Source organism: Macaca mulatta, chromosome 17 (genome assembly GCF_049350105.2).
Source record: "Macaca mulatta isolate MMU2019108-1 chromosome 17, T2T-MMU8v2.0, whole genome shotgun sequence".
Classification (NCBI taxonomy): Eukaryota; Metazoa; Chordata; class Mammalia; order Primates; family Cercopithecidae; genus Macaca; species Macaca mulatta.
Window position 1 is genome coordinate 67,089,688 of NC_133422.1, and position 16,982 is coordinate 67,106,669.

Below are 16,982 nucleotides of genomic sequence, written 5' to 3' on the forward strand. Positions count from 1 at the left end.
ACGTCTACCAAAATAAAGTCAAAATAGATCAATGTCTTCAATCTAAGACCCAAAACTCCGAAACTAGAAGAAAACATTAGGGAAGTGCTCCAGAACATTGGTCTGGGAAAGATTTTTTTATATATATATAAGACCTTAAAAGTACAAGGAAGCAAATCAAAAATAGACTAATGGTATTATGCCAGCTGAAAAGTTTCTGAAGAGCAAATGAAATAATCAACAAAGTAAAGAAACAACCTATAGAAAGGGAGAAGATATTTGCAAACTACCCATCTTACAAAGGACTAATAACCAGAATATATAAGGAACTCAAACAACTCATTTACAAAAAAAAAAAAAAAAAAAAAAAGAACCCACAACAAATAATCTAATTTAAAAATGGACAAAAGATATAAATAGATGTTTCTCAGCAGAAGACATGCAAATGGCCAACAGGTATATGAAGAGATGCTCAACATCACTAATCATCACAGATATGCAAATCAAAACTACAATGAGAGGACTGCTTTGCCTATGGGGTAGCCATTCTTTATTCATTTACTTCCCTCAAAAAACAAAAACAAACAAAACTACAATGAGAGATATAATCTGGTCCCAGTTAAAATGACTTTTATCCAAAAGACAGGCAATAACAGATGCTGGCAAGAATGTGGAAAAAGGGGAACCCTCATACACTATTGGTGGAAGTGTAAATTAGTACAACCACTATGAAGAACAGCATGGAGGTTCCTTAAAGAACTAAAAACAAAGCTACCATATGATCCAACAATTCCACTACTGGGTATATATCCAAAAGAAAGAAAATCAATATATTGAAAAAATATTTGCACTCTCGCGTTTGTTTGTTTATTTATTGATTTTGAGGTGGAGTCTTGCTCTGTCACCCAGGCTGGAGTGCAGTGGCACGATCTCAGCTCACTGCAAGCTCTGCCCCCTGGGTTCACACCATTCTCCTGCCTCAGCCTCCAGAGTAGCTGGGATTACGGGCACCCGTCACCATGCCCAGCTAATTTTTTGTATTTTTGGTAGAGACGGGGTTTCACCGTGATAGCCAGGATGGTCTCGATCTCCTGACATGGTAATCTGCCCACCTTGGCCTCCCAAAGTGCTGGGATTACAAGCGTGAGCCACTGCGCCTGGCCGCACTCTCGTGTTTATTAAAGCACTATTCACAATAGCCAAAATATGGAATCAACCCAAGTGTGCAACAATAAAAGAATAAAGAAAATGTGGTTTATATACACAATGAAATATTATTCAGCCATAAAACGAATGAGAATTTGTCATTTGTGGCAACATGGATGAACCTAGAGTTAAGTGAATCATGTTAAGTGAAATAATCTAAGACAACAAATATCCCATGTTCTAATTCATATGTTGGAGCTAAAACAGTGGATCTCATGACAATACAGAGTAGATCTGTGATTGTCAGACACTGGGAAACGTAGACAGTAGGGGAGTGTGAAGAGACATTAATTAATGGGTACAAATATATGGTTTTATTTATTTATTTTGTTTGTGACAGGGTCTTGCTCTGTTGCTCAGGCTACAGTGCAGTAGTGCTATCATGGCTCACATCAGCCTCAACCTCCTGGGCTCAAGCAATCCTCCCACCTTAGTCTCAATACCAGCCCATAAAAGCAGCCAGGAGGGAGGCCATATCCTACAGAGCCACAGAGGTGGAGCTGCCCAAGACCATGGGAACCCACCTCAGCCTCAACCTCCCAGGCTCAAGCAATCCCCCACCTTAGTCTCAATACCAGCCAATAAAAGCAGCCAGGAGGGAGGCCATATCCTACAAAGCCACAGAGGTAGATCTGCCCAAGACCATGGGAACCCACCTCTTGCATCAGCATGACCCAGAAGGGAAACATGGAGTCAAAGGGGAACATTTTGGAGCTTTAAGATATGACTGCTCTGAAGTCTCAGGATACAAAATCAATGTGCAAAAATCACAAGCATTCTTATACACCAATAACAGACAAACAGAGAGCCAAATCATGAGTGAACTCCCATTCACAATTGCTTCAAAGAGAATAAAATACCTAGGAATCCAACTTACGAGGGATGTGAAGGACCTCTTCAAGGAGAACTACAAATCACTGCTCAACGAAATAAAAGAGGACACAAACAAATGGAAGAACATACCATGCTCATGGATAGGAAGAATCAATATTGTGAAAATGGCCATACTGCCCAAGGTAATTTATAGATTCAATGCCATCCCCATCAAGCTACCAATGACTTTCTTCACAGAATTGGAAAAAACTACTTCAAAGTTCATATGGAACCAAAAAAGAGCCCACATAGCCAAGACAATTCTAAGCCAAAAGAACAAAGCTGGAGGCATCATGCTACCTGACTTCAAACTATACTACAAGGCTACAGTAACCAAAACAGCATGGTTCTGGTACCAAAACAGACATAGACCAATGGAACAGAACAGAGTCCTCAGAAATAATACCACACATCTACAGCCATCTGATCTTTGACAAACCTGAGAAAAACAAGAAATGGGGAAAGGATTCCCTATTTAATAAATGGTGCAGGGAAAACTGGCTAGCCATATGTAAAAAGCTGAAACTGGATCCCTTCCTTACACCTTATACAAAAAGTAATTCAAGATGGATTAGAGACTTAAATGTTAGGCCTAAAACCATAAAAACCCTAGAAGAAAACCTAGGCAATGCCATTGAGGACATAGGCATGGGCAAAGACTTCATGTCTAAAACACCAAAAGCAATGGCAACAAAAGCCAAAATTGACAAATAGGATCTAATTAAACTAAATAGCTTCTGCACAGCAAAAGAAACTACCATCAGAGTGAACAGGCAACCTACAGAATGGAAGAAAATTTTTGCAATTGACTCATCTGACAAAGGGCTAATATGCAGAATCTACAAAGAACTTAAGCAAATTTACAAGAAAAAAAAATCAAACAACCCATCAAAAAGTGGGCTAAGGATATGAACAGACACTTCTCAAAAGAAGAGACTTATGCAGCCAACAGACACATGAAAAAATGCTCATCGTCACTGGTCATTACAGAAATGCAAATCGAAACCACAGTAAGATACCATCTCACACCAATTAGAATGGCAATCATTAAAAAGTCAGGAAACAACAGGTGCTGGAGAGGATGTGGAGAAATAGGAACATTTTTACACTGTTGGTGGGACTGTAAACTAGTTCAACCATTGTGGAAGACAGTGTGGCGATTCCTCAAGGATCTGGAACTAGAAATACCATTTGACCCAGCCATCCCATTACTGGTCATATACCCAAAGGATTATAAATCATGCTGCTATAAAGACACATGCACACGTATGTTTACTGCGGCACTACTTACAATAGTAAAGACTTGGAACCAACCCAAATGTCCATCAATGACAGACTGGATTAAGAAAATGTGGCACATACCATGGAATGCTATGCAGCCATAAAAAAGGATGAGTTCACGTCCTTTGTAGGGCCATGGATGAAGCTAGAAACTATCATTCTCAGCAAACTGTCACAAGGACAGAAAACCAAACACCGCATGCTCTCACTCATAGGTGGGAATTGAACAATGAGAACACACAGACACAGGAAGGGGAACATCATACACCAGGGCCTGTCGTGGATGGGGGGAGGGGGGAGGGATAGCGTTAGGAGATATATCTAATGTAAGTGATGAGTTAATGGGTGCAGCACACCAACATGGCACATGTATACATATGTAACAAACCTGCATGATATGCACATGTACCCTAGAACTTAAAGTATAAAAAAAAAAAAAAAAAAAAAAAGATTTGACTCCGACTCCTCTGCTGGATTTCAGACTCACATGGGGCCTGTAGCCCCTTTGTTTTGGCCAATTTCTCCCATTTGGAATGGCTCTTGTATCCAATGCCTGTACCCACATCGTATCTAGGAAGTAACTAACTTGCTTTGGTTTTCACAGGCTCATAGGCAGAAGAGACTTTTGCCTTGTCTCAGAAGAGATGTTGGACTGTGGACATTTGAGTTAATACTGAAATGAGTTAAGATTTTGGAGGACTGTTGGAAAGCCTTCATTGGTTTTGAAATGTGAGGGCGTGAGATTTGGGAGGGGCCAGGGGTGGAACAATATGGTTTGGCTGTGTTCCCACCCAAATACACAATTCCAACGTGTTGTGGGAGGAATCTGGTAAGAAGTGATTGAATTACGGGAGCAGGTTTTTCCTGTGCTATTCTCAGGATAGTAAATGAGTCTCACAATATTTGATGGTTTCAAAAGTGAAGGTTCCCTGCACAAGCTCTCTCTTTGCCTGCCACCATTTATGTAAGATGTGACTTGCTCCTCCTTGCCTTCTGCCATGATAGTGAGGGCTCCCCAGCCATGTGGAACTGTAAGTCCATTAAACCTCTTTTTCTTCCCAGTCTCAGGTATGCCTTCATCAGCAGAGTGAAAACAGACTAATACCATTGTTCTATATTAGATGCTGTAATGCTTGAGTTGGTTGGCCTCCAGCCAGCAGGTAGTGATTTCAAGATAGCACCAGCTGCAGTAGTAGAAGGGGGTTATAAGTATTCAGGTTTCTCAGATGATGGACAGGGCCATAGAGCTCCCAAGAGTTTTTTTCTTTTATATTTGGTTACCAGGGAAGGTAGAGAAAGACTACCAGGTGGGGGCAGGGTTAGGCAGGTCTCAGCTCAGACTCCTTGGACGAGCTTGCTGCAGCCATTGTGGGGTTTAGGGGAGTGATTCGCAGGCCAGTGGAATTATGTTCCAAGCGGGATTATGGCTGCCTCTGCTGTGTCATATATATCGCCAGGGAAGCGGGAGAAAGCCAGCAGTGACAGACCTCACTCAGCTCCCAGGCGCCAGCAAGGCCAGCCTCACTCCCCGCCATGCCCCGCCAACAACACCAAGTTTACATCCAGACAGCCAGCACTCAGGGCTGAGATCTTGCCATAGACTACAAGCCTCCCGGTTGAGAGAGCAAGCAGGACTTTCCAGCCTTGCCCCCTCCCACCTCCCCGCACCACAGGCTGTGGCTTCTGCGCTTAGATCTGCACTTTTCATTAATCTCTCTGGATTCTGCTCAGGAAAACTTGTACTCTGTTGAAATGATTACAAAGTTCAGCTATAAGTTTTGTTCACCCTGTGGCCCCTCCCCGTTTCTACTGTCTGCTTTCCTCAAGGACCCCTGTGAGGTAAAGCCAGGTATGCTTTCCTGGGCTTCAGCTGGGGACTGGGCGTGCTTACAGGGTACTTCCCGCTGCTTCTCCTATATTTATATTTTGCTCAGCTCCCTAAACCCATATCAGCTCTAGGTAAGGTTAAATCCTTCTCTCATGATCTGGATTTTCAGGTTCCCAGTGGGAATGTGTGCTCAGAGACAGGCTTTTACTCTCACACTTTGGGAACTCATAGTTTTTCAGCTGTCTCACAGAGTTTGCAGCAGCAAGCCACCTCTTTCAAAGGGTCTGTGAATTTTATCTGTTTTCCTGATATGTTCCTGCAGTGATTCTTGGAGCAAAAGTTCACGACGTGGGTCTCCACATGCTGTTCCATTCGTCCAAGTAGGAACTACACGTTAGTCCTGCCTCCCATCCGCCATTTCGGCTCCTGGCTAATTTTTTATTTTTTGTTTTAGAGATGAGGTCTCACTCTATTGCCCAGGCTGGTCTTAAATTCCTAACCTCCATCAATCTACCTGCCTCAGCCTCCCGAAGTGCTAGATTGCAAGCATGAGCCACTCACCCACAAATATATGATTTTATACAAGAAATAATGCATAGTATTAGGCAGATTAGTAGGGTGACTGTAGTTTACAATATTCTATTGTACATATCAAAATAGAAGAGAATAATATGAATTTCTTGCATAAAGACAAATATTTAAGGTGATGGATATCTCAAGTACACCAATTTGATTTTTATAAATTATATGATTGTATTAAATTATCACATGTACCCCAAAACTGTATACATCTATTATGCATCAATAGAAATATTTTAAAAATTTTTAAATGATGGCTGTTTCATCTCTCACTCCTAGAAGGAAGTCAGTTTTGATGCCCAATAAATTATATCTCTTTGTGTTTCTCAGAAATATTCCTTCCTCCCCCTTCCTATTGTCCCTGCTTGCTTTGTTCCTTCAGCATTTTCAGTCTAACTCCTGCCCTGGCCTCATGACAGGTGTTTTTTTTTTTTTTTTTTTCCTAGACTCCCATTCTGCTTCAATCAATTCTACCCTATCCCTTAGCCTGAATGATCTTTATAAAACATTATCCTCGTCATGAATATCCTGTGTTCAAAATCTTCAGAAGTTTTCTATAGAATAAAGTCCAAACTCTTTCATATTGAATAGAGGTTTGGTCCAGTGTACTTTCTGTCACTCCTGAAGGCGTATTTGATGCCCCAGCCATACTGTGACTCAAAACATAACTTTCGAATGTGCCTCATTGTTTTCTCCTGCTCTGTAACTTTGCAAAGGTTCTGCACTTGTGCCTGAAATGCCTTCTGAAAATCCTGTCTCTGCTCACTTTTGGAGACTTTCCTGACGTGTTATTTATTCAGTGGAAACTTCTTTCCTACTGTCCACATCAGGCAGAGAGTTAGATGTTCCCGGTTCTATGCTCCAACAGCAATATGCTTGAACCTTAACAAGGGCACTCACCTCCCTGTCTTGCAATTGTGCATAGATCTGGCTATCCCAACAAATTAAGTGCTGGTTAAATAAACCAGCTATGTATTATACACTTTTGAATCCGCAGCAACAAGAGGCATTTGGTAAATATGATTCAGCATATAAACATATAAACACATTACATATGCAGTATCAGAAAAAAAAAAAAAAATCCTGGAGCATTTTCCCCTCCCAACCTAGAACTCCTGTTATTTTGGCTCACTATAGATTGCTTTTTCAGAAAAGATCACCTAAGACTTTGTTAAAAGAAAAACTTCAGAAAAATTAAATTTAACAAAGTTTATTTGAGCAAAGAATGATTCACGAATTGGGCAGCACTCAGAACCAGAAGAGGCTCAGAGAGCTCTGCTCTGTAACAGTGAGCAACGATTATTTACAAACAGAACAGGGGACTGAAGGGCACAAATAGCTTGATTCGGCTACAGCTAGACATTTGCCTTGTTTGGACATGGTCTAATCAGTTGGCTGCCCATACCTGGCTGAAACTCCGTTGCTTGGGATTGGCTGAGAGTCCGTTGTTTATCGTAATCCTAAGTTAGGTGTTTAGTTTGTTTATGTATGAAGTTAGGTTGCAGTTCATTAATAAAGGATTTCAAGGAGAGGAGATAGACTTGGGCCTAATTTAACAGCACAAATCAGCAATGGCACAACACAGTCAAGACAAATCCCTGAGGCTGTAGAAGAGCAAACATACTAAGACAGGCATAATATATAAAGCAGGTTAGTTGCAGGAAAAATGCAAGGAAGATTAGTAAGGTCACTGTCTTATATTTAAGTGTCCCATAAAGATTTTTGTAGGAGGTTAGTATTATTCATAGGTCACTCTTACTACTATATGAGACCAAACCAGTTTCTGAGCTTGCTGCTTGTGGAACTGGTGGACTCTGTGGAGAGATTCTTGTAGCATTCATCTTTATTCATTGTGTCCTGATAAGCATGGGGATTTGCTTCTTTTTGGCCTGAGAGTGGAAGACTATTTCTTTGGTATATGCTTATATGGCTGTGTATTGAATAGGGTAGCAGAGACAAGGAACACGGGTGCTTGGCATGCCATGTGAATCTCTGAATCTGCTGTTTGCAGCACTGGTTTTCCGCTAATGGAGAAGAGTTAGTGGCAGACACTGAAGGAAGCAGAGTCAACAAAGTCGTGGTGTTTCTGTGCAAACAGAGCTACTTCCGTGCCCAGGAGGCAGCAGTCACCACTGGGAGAGAAGAGGCTGTTTGCCCGCCAGTTCTACTGTAGACCACAGGGACCAGACAGAACAATATGCACAAAGTCATGGAACTGAGAGTAAAATAAGAGTTCCATAGTCACAGTGTGTGTGTGTTTGTTTGTGGGGGGGAAGGTGAAATTAATTAGGAAATGTTAATGCACAATAGAGTGGTTTTGCCATACTTTATCCATCTGCATCATTTTCTTCTCTTTTTTTCTTCCCAGGATTAGGGGAATATCATCTCTATTTTTTGCATTGCTGTTTCTAATTCATTTTCATTTCATCTACTCTCATGGTTTCTTCACTGAAAATGAATTAGAAATTATAAAAACTATGGATTATTCATTTCCAACCAAATCGTGGTTTGAAACAAATTCTTGTCCTAGCAGCTTGCTGAATTTTAATCAAAATACATTTTTTCAAGTTGGAGTCAGTGAAATTCTGTTGCACAAATGGTTTGGGGACTAACAATGACTCACCGGAAGCTCTCTTAGTGGTCCCTGGTGAGCATGGTGATGCCCAGTGGATACATGACCAAGCAGCATTGGCACTGGCAGAGGACAGTGGCAGTGATCAACACACACTCACAGAGAGAAAAACAAAACTAAGGAACAGGAGCAGGCTTGTTCTTTTCTACTTACAGAAAACCCTCAGGGGATACCCAAAAATATCTGAGGTAGTCTATATTGAAGATTTTCTTTTTCCCATACAGTATGGTTCGCATTTTAGGCACGGTTGGTATATACTCTGTGGGGGCCTTTTTCAGAAAGCAAGAAAAACATGTCATTAAAGGTACTAAAGTCTGAAGTTTTTTCCTTTCTTCCACAGTCTTTCAGTTTATCATGATGCTTTTTATTTGCTATTTAATGTCATCTTAAGAAAAATAAAATATTTACATTAATATGAATTTTATTATTCTTCCTTATATTATTCAATGCCAGTTTTAAATGCAAACATAAGAATTTATAGTAGAATCAGCAATATTATACAATTTACATTTGATAGTTTATACAGGCATATGTACCCTGTTCGTGCCAGAAAAGAAGCTGTATAAAACTAATGAACTTTTAAAATTTTACTTCGGAATAAATGTACATTCTTTTAAGACGCTCTAACTTCAGTTTATTAGTGAATAAGAAAACACTTGAGAGAAAAAGGAATTATGAGTTGCCTATCTTTCCCCTTCCTTCCATGTCATCATTTTCATCATAAGTGTTTGGCTAATGAAGGAAAATAACACATACATAAAAGAAATATGATACGGTTGCTTAGTTGTTCATGTTTGTTAAATTATCATTGCCTTCATTTTATACTTGAAGCAAGTTTGTTTTGCAAGAGAAAGCATAGTCCCTCAGAGCTTTCAGCCCTCCCAGGCTATTCAGCAAGGGTAACAAAAGATCAAAGGAACAGATTAGAACGATTCCAGAGAAACAGCCAAAAGTCAGAACAACCTAAATGTCCTTCAACTGAAGAAGAGACAAACAAATTGCGGTAGTTTCATGCAATGGAATACTACTTGCCAATAAACAGGAACAAACTCCTGATATGTGCATCACAAGCGTGAATCTCCAAAAAATGTTATGCTGAGCAAATAAAGCCAGACACACACAAAAAAGCAGATACTGTATGAATCCATTTTTTATGAGGTTCTAGAACAGGAAAACTCAAGCTGTGATTATAAATGTTATCACAGATACTATCTTCTTTGGAGTTAAGGGATGCCTAGACAACCACATGAGGAAACATTCTGGGATGTTGAAAGTGATCTAGTCTTGACTGGGCTGGAAGCTACATGGGTGTATCCTTTTATCAAAACTCATCAAACAGTATGTTTAGGACCTCTCAGTTTCACTCTGTATAAATAATACCTAGGTTAAAAGTAAGTTACTTTGCATTTCTCTTTCCAAAAATAATCAGTTATCTTGTACATTTTCTCTCCTAAGCAAATTTTAAAACAAGATTGTCAAATGCCACAAAAATTATGTTGGGATTGGGACTGAAAAAACATTTAATTTGTGCATTTACTTAGGAGAAAATACATCATTACTTTATTAAGTAAACCCCATTATATTTCTTGCTATTAAGGATTTCTTACATTAATTTCATTAAAGTTATCTCTATAGAAAATTCTCACATCATTATGAGATTTGCTTCTAAATTATTTACTGATTGGCTTATTTTCTTATGTAAACTGATTTCCCCCACTTGATCTTCTTATTGATTCTTAATGGCAAATAAGTTACTGATTTTTTTTAATCTGGCCACCTTATTAAATGATAGTTATTAGTTCTCATAGTTTTTCAGTTGATCTCTGGATTTTCTGCATAGCCAGTTTTAATATCTGCCAACAGTGACAATATTTTCCTATTCTATATTACTTTATTTTCTTGCACCAGCTAGAATGACTACAATATTAAATAGCAGTGGTATCCTTGTCATGTTTATGGGAATATTTTTATTATTTCACTATTAAGATATTTGCTCTGTGTATCAAACAAACATACATCAGGTTAGGAAATTTCCTTTTATTTCTGGAAAAAATTGGATTTTTTTCTTATTGATTTAATTAAACTGACTAATAAATTGTTTTGGTAACTATCAGGATGCTCCTATTTTTCTTTTCCCTTCAAAGGTTCGTGTAATTATATTAGTAAATGTTAACATTGAAACATATTAAACATACGAAATGCAAAAATAATCTCTACCGTTGATAATGTATTAGTCTTTCAACATGTGGGTAGCTTCCATTTGTTAATATTTTGTTTAGAAATTTTACATTAATCTTCATACTTTAGGTTGCTATTAGATTTCCATTTTTCTCCTAAAATTATGTCTGGCTTTGATATCAGGGTTATACATTGGCTCTGGAAAGCTGCCAATTCTCTACTTTTGAAAAGTTGAAATATTGGAAGAAGATTTGGCAAAACTTGTCTCTAGGATTATCTAGGCACTGTAACTTTGTTAAAGTCTCCATCTTTTCCATTTCCCTTATGGTTATTGGCCCATATGAGGTTTTAATATTTACTCTTCCTCATCAATATACTAGGAAATCTGTCATTTCATCTCTGTTTTCAAATCTATTGGAATGTAGTTGTAGGGAGGATGATTATGTCTTTTCTCATGTATAATAATATTATTGTTGTTTCTCTATTTTTTTTTTCCAGAAAGTTTTGCTAATGTTAGTCTGATTTATTTGTCTTTTTGAAGAAATACTTTTTGGTTTTATTCTTCAAGTTTATGTTCATTTTTTAATCTCACAAAATTCTGCTTTTACCTATATTGTATGTTTCCTTCTACTTTTCTTTTTTTTTTTTAACTTACTGAACTGAAAGTTTAGTCACATATTATCAGTCTATTTTAATCTAAGGAATGCATTCTAAGATTCCAAATTTTCCCTTGAATACTATTTTTGAGTTTAAATAAAGGTTATTCATATTTGGAATACATATTTTAATTTTTTACCTCAAAATGTTTTGAAAGGTTGCATTTAAATTTTCAAGTGATTGGATGGGGGAGTGTTGTCACTTTATTATTAATATATACTTTCATTACTTTATTGTCATATATAGAATGTGAATCTTTTTATTCAAAACTGCAAAATTTATATTGCCTTGTGATATAGTATTTGTGGAGTTTTTGTGCCTGTAATCATGTTTGAATGAATATGTATTATTCATTTTTTATAAACATACATCTATATGTAAATTAATTATTCAAGTTTTTTTATATTTTCAATCATTTCCTTTATTGTTTTTTATCTGTAAATTAAAGTGTGTGTAGTAAAATCTTTCTCAAATACTTTTAATTTGTAAAATTCTCCTTGGGTTTCAAGCAGGTTTTACTTTTAATATTTCAAAGTTATGTAATAAAGTTAATAAATATTTGTGGCTACTTATATACTCTTGGTAGATTTTTAACTCTCATCAACATAAAATATGATTTTCATTTGTACCTGTTTTCTTCATTTTGTGTTTGCCCAACATACCTTTTATTCCCTTTCAAATATTCTGAATATTTTAGAAGCAATTCTTGTAAATATTACGTATTTATTGTTTTTTATTTACCCTCTCGCATTGATCATGTTTAACTACCTCTGACTTCTTTTATTCTTTAGAAATTTGGTGTTTTTTTTCCTTCTGCGGTTTCTTTCTGGAATGGGTTTTCTTTGTTCCATTTTTTAAACTCATTTGTACATTTTGTTGGTAGACAACTTTCTATGGATCTCACACATTCATGTACATTTTATGAACAAGGACAAGCCCTTTATTCCAAGCTATCTTGTAAAGGATGTTTACATGGTGAAGATTCTAAGATGACAGAGATAGTATCTCTCTCCAGAGCCAAGGGCAACTCTGATTACCACCTTAGAGGGTAGAGATAGTGTTTCCCTCTTAAGCAAACTGTAGGCACATTTACTTCCCACTATAAAAGAATCAGGTATCCTAAGCTCATGATTTCTCTTCTGTAATGCAATCCATTGCATGTACTTCTGTAGTGTGTCATCTGGTCTCCCTCTTCACGTCACCATCTGGGAATTGGAGCTCAGGTACCCCAGAGCAAATATGCAGATGTTTATTTTACTTGCTTTGAGTAATAAAGTCCTTTGTCTCTGAGCAATGAGTTTTGTGTCTCCTACCAGCATCTATGAAACTGTGGCAGCCCAATCTGTTAGCTTACAAATAAGGTAACATCTCAGGTCCTTCACAGTTTATGACAACTTGTACCTGCAATTTCTAATCCCCATTGGAATACTCCTTAACACGAAATGTGGCTCTTGTCCATAGGGCCACTCTTGTGTCTAATGGGGACATCTGGGGTATGTTCTCTTGAGGTTGAATGCCCATTAGCACCACCAAATCTTCTTAGGCTAGCATCAAACAGACTGCAAGAGTACGTGTGAATTTGAAAGTGTGAATTGGCAGGAATGGGAAAGTTCAGAAACATTAAGAGGGAGACAGCACTGGAGTGGGTAAGGGAGGAGGTGACGATTCCACATGAGAAGCTGAGTATATCCTCAGAGTAGCAGTGGCATTGTGGCACACTAAGAGCCCTGGAGCCTGGACACCTTGAGGTCTCTACATTTTCCAAGCTAACCAGGAGTCAGAGGACTCCAGAAGAGGGCAGGGGCCCAAGTCCAGAAACCTGGTTTGGTTTCTCATCTTAGGCATGGGCATAATAACTGATTTGGACCTGAATGAAAATCCATGCTGAAATCCAGACCTCCTTTGTGAAAGCTTGTATGGCTTGAAAGACCCATGGTTTATGGTTCTATTAGTAGGCTAATAATAACTTTAAATCTAATTAAAGAGTCCCTGGTGTGAGAAGGGCAGCCTGGGTTCCACTTAGTGTAGAAAATGAAGCAGATAATAGCTGAAGAACAGAAATGTAAGCTGAGTATGAGTAAGAAAAAAGCCCTAAATTACTGGTTAAAATTTTTAAAAAGCCAGCCCTATGTCTGTCCATGTGGCTGAGTATGAGTAAGAAAAAAAAAAAGCCCTAAATTACTCGTTAAAATTTTAAAAAACCAGCCCTATCTCTGTTCATGTGGCACAGACCAAGCCAAGAGTTCCTGAGAGAAAATCACCTGAACCAGCAAATCCTGACTCACTGCTTTTCCTCAGAGGTAACAGCCCACCAAGGTGCTAGTGCCAAACCCAGGGGTCTACACCAGAGCCAAAATATAAGAGGAGGTGCCTGGCACCCAACTCCTGCTGATGCTAAGGGAGACTATCTTGCTTAGAGTTTATGAAAATGCAGTGACTAGCAAAGACTGGTACCATTAACCAACACTGAGCATTCTGGCTCAGTGGCACTACAGCTTTCCATGTTGATGTGTCCTAAGGCTCTGTAACACACATCCTGCCAAGTATACACTCTCCCTCTGTGCTTTTTCTGTTCCCTGTGCTTATACTGCTACTTGTGTGGGTACTAAACACTCCTGCTAGTTTCTAAGCCTACTAGATTGCAGGACAAAAAGCTGAAAGACAGCAAGGATTAGAGCAACTGAACAGACAACTAGTCCAAATAAGAGAAATGAAATGAACCTCTCTCTCTTGTTGCCTTTGGAGGTAAATGTTTGAAGCCCTCTTCACTGCAGCAGCTGCTTTCTCTGAGATGTATGAACACAAGTGTCTGCAACCTTTGCCTTTAGAATGGTTGCCCAAAACTTGGCTTTGAACACTTTGGGCTAAAGAATAGGGGCCAAGAAGGCTGGACGTAGTGGTAACTGCCTGAAATCCCAGCACTTTGGGAGTCAGAGGCAAGAGGATTGCTTGAGACCAGGAGTTCAAGACCAGCCTAAACAACATAGCAAGACTCTGTCTCTAAAAAAAGAAATTAGAATAATTAAAAAAATAAAAATAAAAAATAAAAGAACGGGGGCTAGGGAATCCTGCTGAAATGTTAATGGTGATTGTTAGAAAAGGCAGCCATAGAAATGAAGGGGTAGATTGAGACAGTACATAAACTCTAATTACTTCTTTTTTAAATTACTGTAGCCATCACTATTGGATCTGTGGGGCTGGACCTCATTGCCCATCTGAGAAAATGGTAAGCTCTGGACCGGATACAGTAACTACTCCAAATTTTGAGCTTACTTTTCCTCCAAGATGGCTCAAAAAAATCCTCTCATTTCAGACTTGCCACAGCAGGGGTGAAAGCAGAGATGGTGAGGGTGAGTGGTGATTGTTCCATACTCTTGAGAGACAGAAGGAGGCACCTGTAATGTAAACTTTATTACTGCTGTTGAAGCAAGATATTTCCCTCCTTTGTGGGACTTGTGACAGCGGTGCCTGGTTTACTCAGCCCATCACTCTCAACTCCTCATGGGAGGGAACGCAGGAGTAAACAAGGCAAGAACTGGAGTACACAAGCACTAGAATCAGCCAGTCACTTCGATGCTGGTGGGATCAAACTTCACTAGTTCAGACTCTCTGCGTTCCACCCCTCACAGGAGGGAGCACACAGGTGAGTGGGTACAGAAGCCAGAGCAAGTGCTTTTAGGCACTGGCAGGAGCAAACTCCGTGTAGGCCAAGCAGCAGTGTCTAGGTGGGGGTGCCTGTGACCCTCGAAACCCCTAAGGGCATGGTATAGAGCTCTTTTAGTTCTGCCATCCATGGATGGCTTAAGTGTTAATGGTTCAGTGGGCCCTCTGCCTTTTAGTATGGGGCAGTTGTCCTCCACCAGCAAGGGCAAAGGGCTAGTGTGACAGCATTTTGTATCAGCACTCATGGCTCCCAAGCTCCTGTCCAGCATCCAGGAAAAATGAGATCGCATGAATGAATTGAAGGATGGTAAATGTGGGGGATTTTATTGTGATGAAAATGGCTCTCAATGGTAAGGGGAGCTGAAAAGGGGATGGGATACGTAAGTAATCTTCCCCTGAAGTATGGCCATCTCTAGCTGGATTCTTCTCCAAAGTTATGCCATTAAGCTGTCCCTCTGAACTCAAGACACCTCTCTGATGTCTAGCTGTAGTCCTGTTTACCGGCTGAGTCTGGGGTTTTTATAGGCACAGAATGGGATGGGGTGGGGTGGGACTATGAGTACTTTATGAAAAAAGCAACATTCGAATGGGAAAACAGGAATATAAGTTCTCACTTTGGGCCATGGTTTCAGGCTTTTTGGTTTAAGGATGGGGTTTTGCCAGGGACTTACCCTTTTCTGCCTAGAATTTCTCTGCCCCCTTTCCCTATCATTATGCCAAAATCTCCTGCAGTACTCAAAATTTCTGATATTTGGATTCATGTATCTATATATTATTTTTAAGTTTGAATTTATTTCAGAACAGAAAGGGGACATTTCTCAAAGGCAGTTTATAACCATGATCAGAAATTAGCTAAAAAATTATAAAGAAATTAATCACAAACCAGAGGTACAAATTTCCTTCTTGTTTTTTTTCCAGTTGTGTTTAATTGTTTGGGTTTGATTTGCAGGAGAACAGGATTGCCTCTGCTTCAAGTGTAGTTGTTTTCCATATTTTTCTCATTTGATGATCTTGGGAAAAAAATATAGATATCCCTTAAGAGAGACAAACAATTCACGTCATGAAAATGGGCTGTATAAAACCGCAATAAATACATATTCAAAGGCATAAATATATGGTAACACATTGTAGCTAAAAATCAAATATGTGGTAGGATTTCCCTAGGGATAGAAACAGACTACATCAAAAGCAATTTATCCTTTCCCTAAAGGCCTCAAATGCCCCCACATTCTCAATTCACACATCTTGCCTTCTGGACTACTTTTGACATTAAGAATTGGTAATATTTTCATGTTTTTCAAATCATGGTGTCACTTCTAGGCAAGTGGGTACAAATCCGTATCTCTTAGAGTAACAGCTATTGCCTCACTTTCTCTAAATGCCCAAGACAGTAATTTACATCTTTCTTCTCAGGATGTACAGAATAGATTTCATCTCCCACTCCAAATGAAGTTTTATCTTTCTGTCCACAGTGACACTCAGAGGAAATCTAAGATCACTTTGCTTTTCATGTTTTTCTCAAACATAAATCTTATTAATACCTTTTAAAATACAACTCACATAACAAAACAATTCTTTTGGCATAACTCCATGTGACAATTTCTACAATCTTTCAATCAGACACCAAATTCTAGGAAATTGCAGTTTAGGTGAGGGCTAGGGATGAAGAAAGCAAAGAAGAACAAAGACCTTTATACCAATAAGGCAACGGACTTTGGTCTGCAGCCCCGTAGGATCTCATTGAGTATTCATCCTTTCTGTTGCACCTGTATCATTTCCTCTGTATCTTGTTTTTTTCCTGAACACTAAACTACCTAGACTTCAACTAAATAAGATAATTATGTGTTGTCTTTCCCACTGTATTCATCCATTCTCACTCTGCTATAAAGAACTACCTGAGACTGCCAATTTATGAAGAAAAGATATTTAATTGGCTCACAGTTTCACACACTATACAGGAAGCATGGCTAAGAGGCCTCAGCAAACTTACAATCATGGCAGAAGGCAAAGGGGAAACAAGCACATCTTTATGGCAGAGCAGGGGAGACAGGGAGAATACAGCTGGGAAGTGCTACATATTTTCAAACAACCAGATCTCATGAGAAC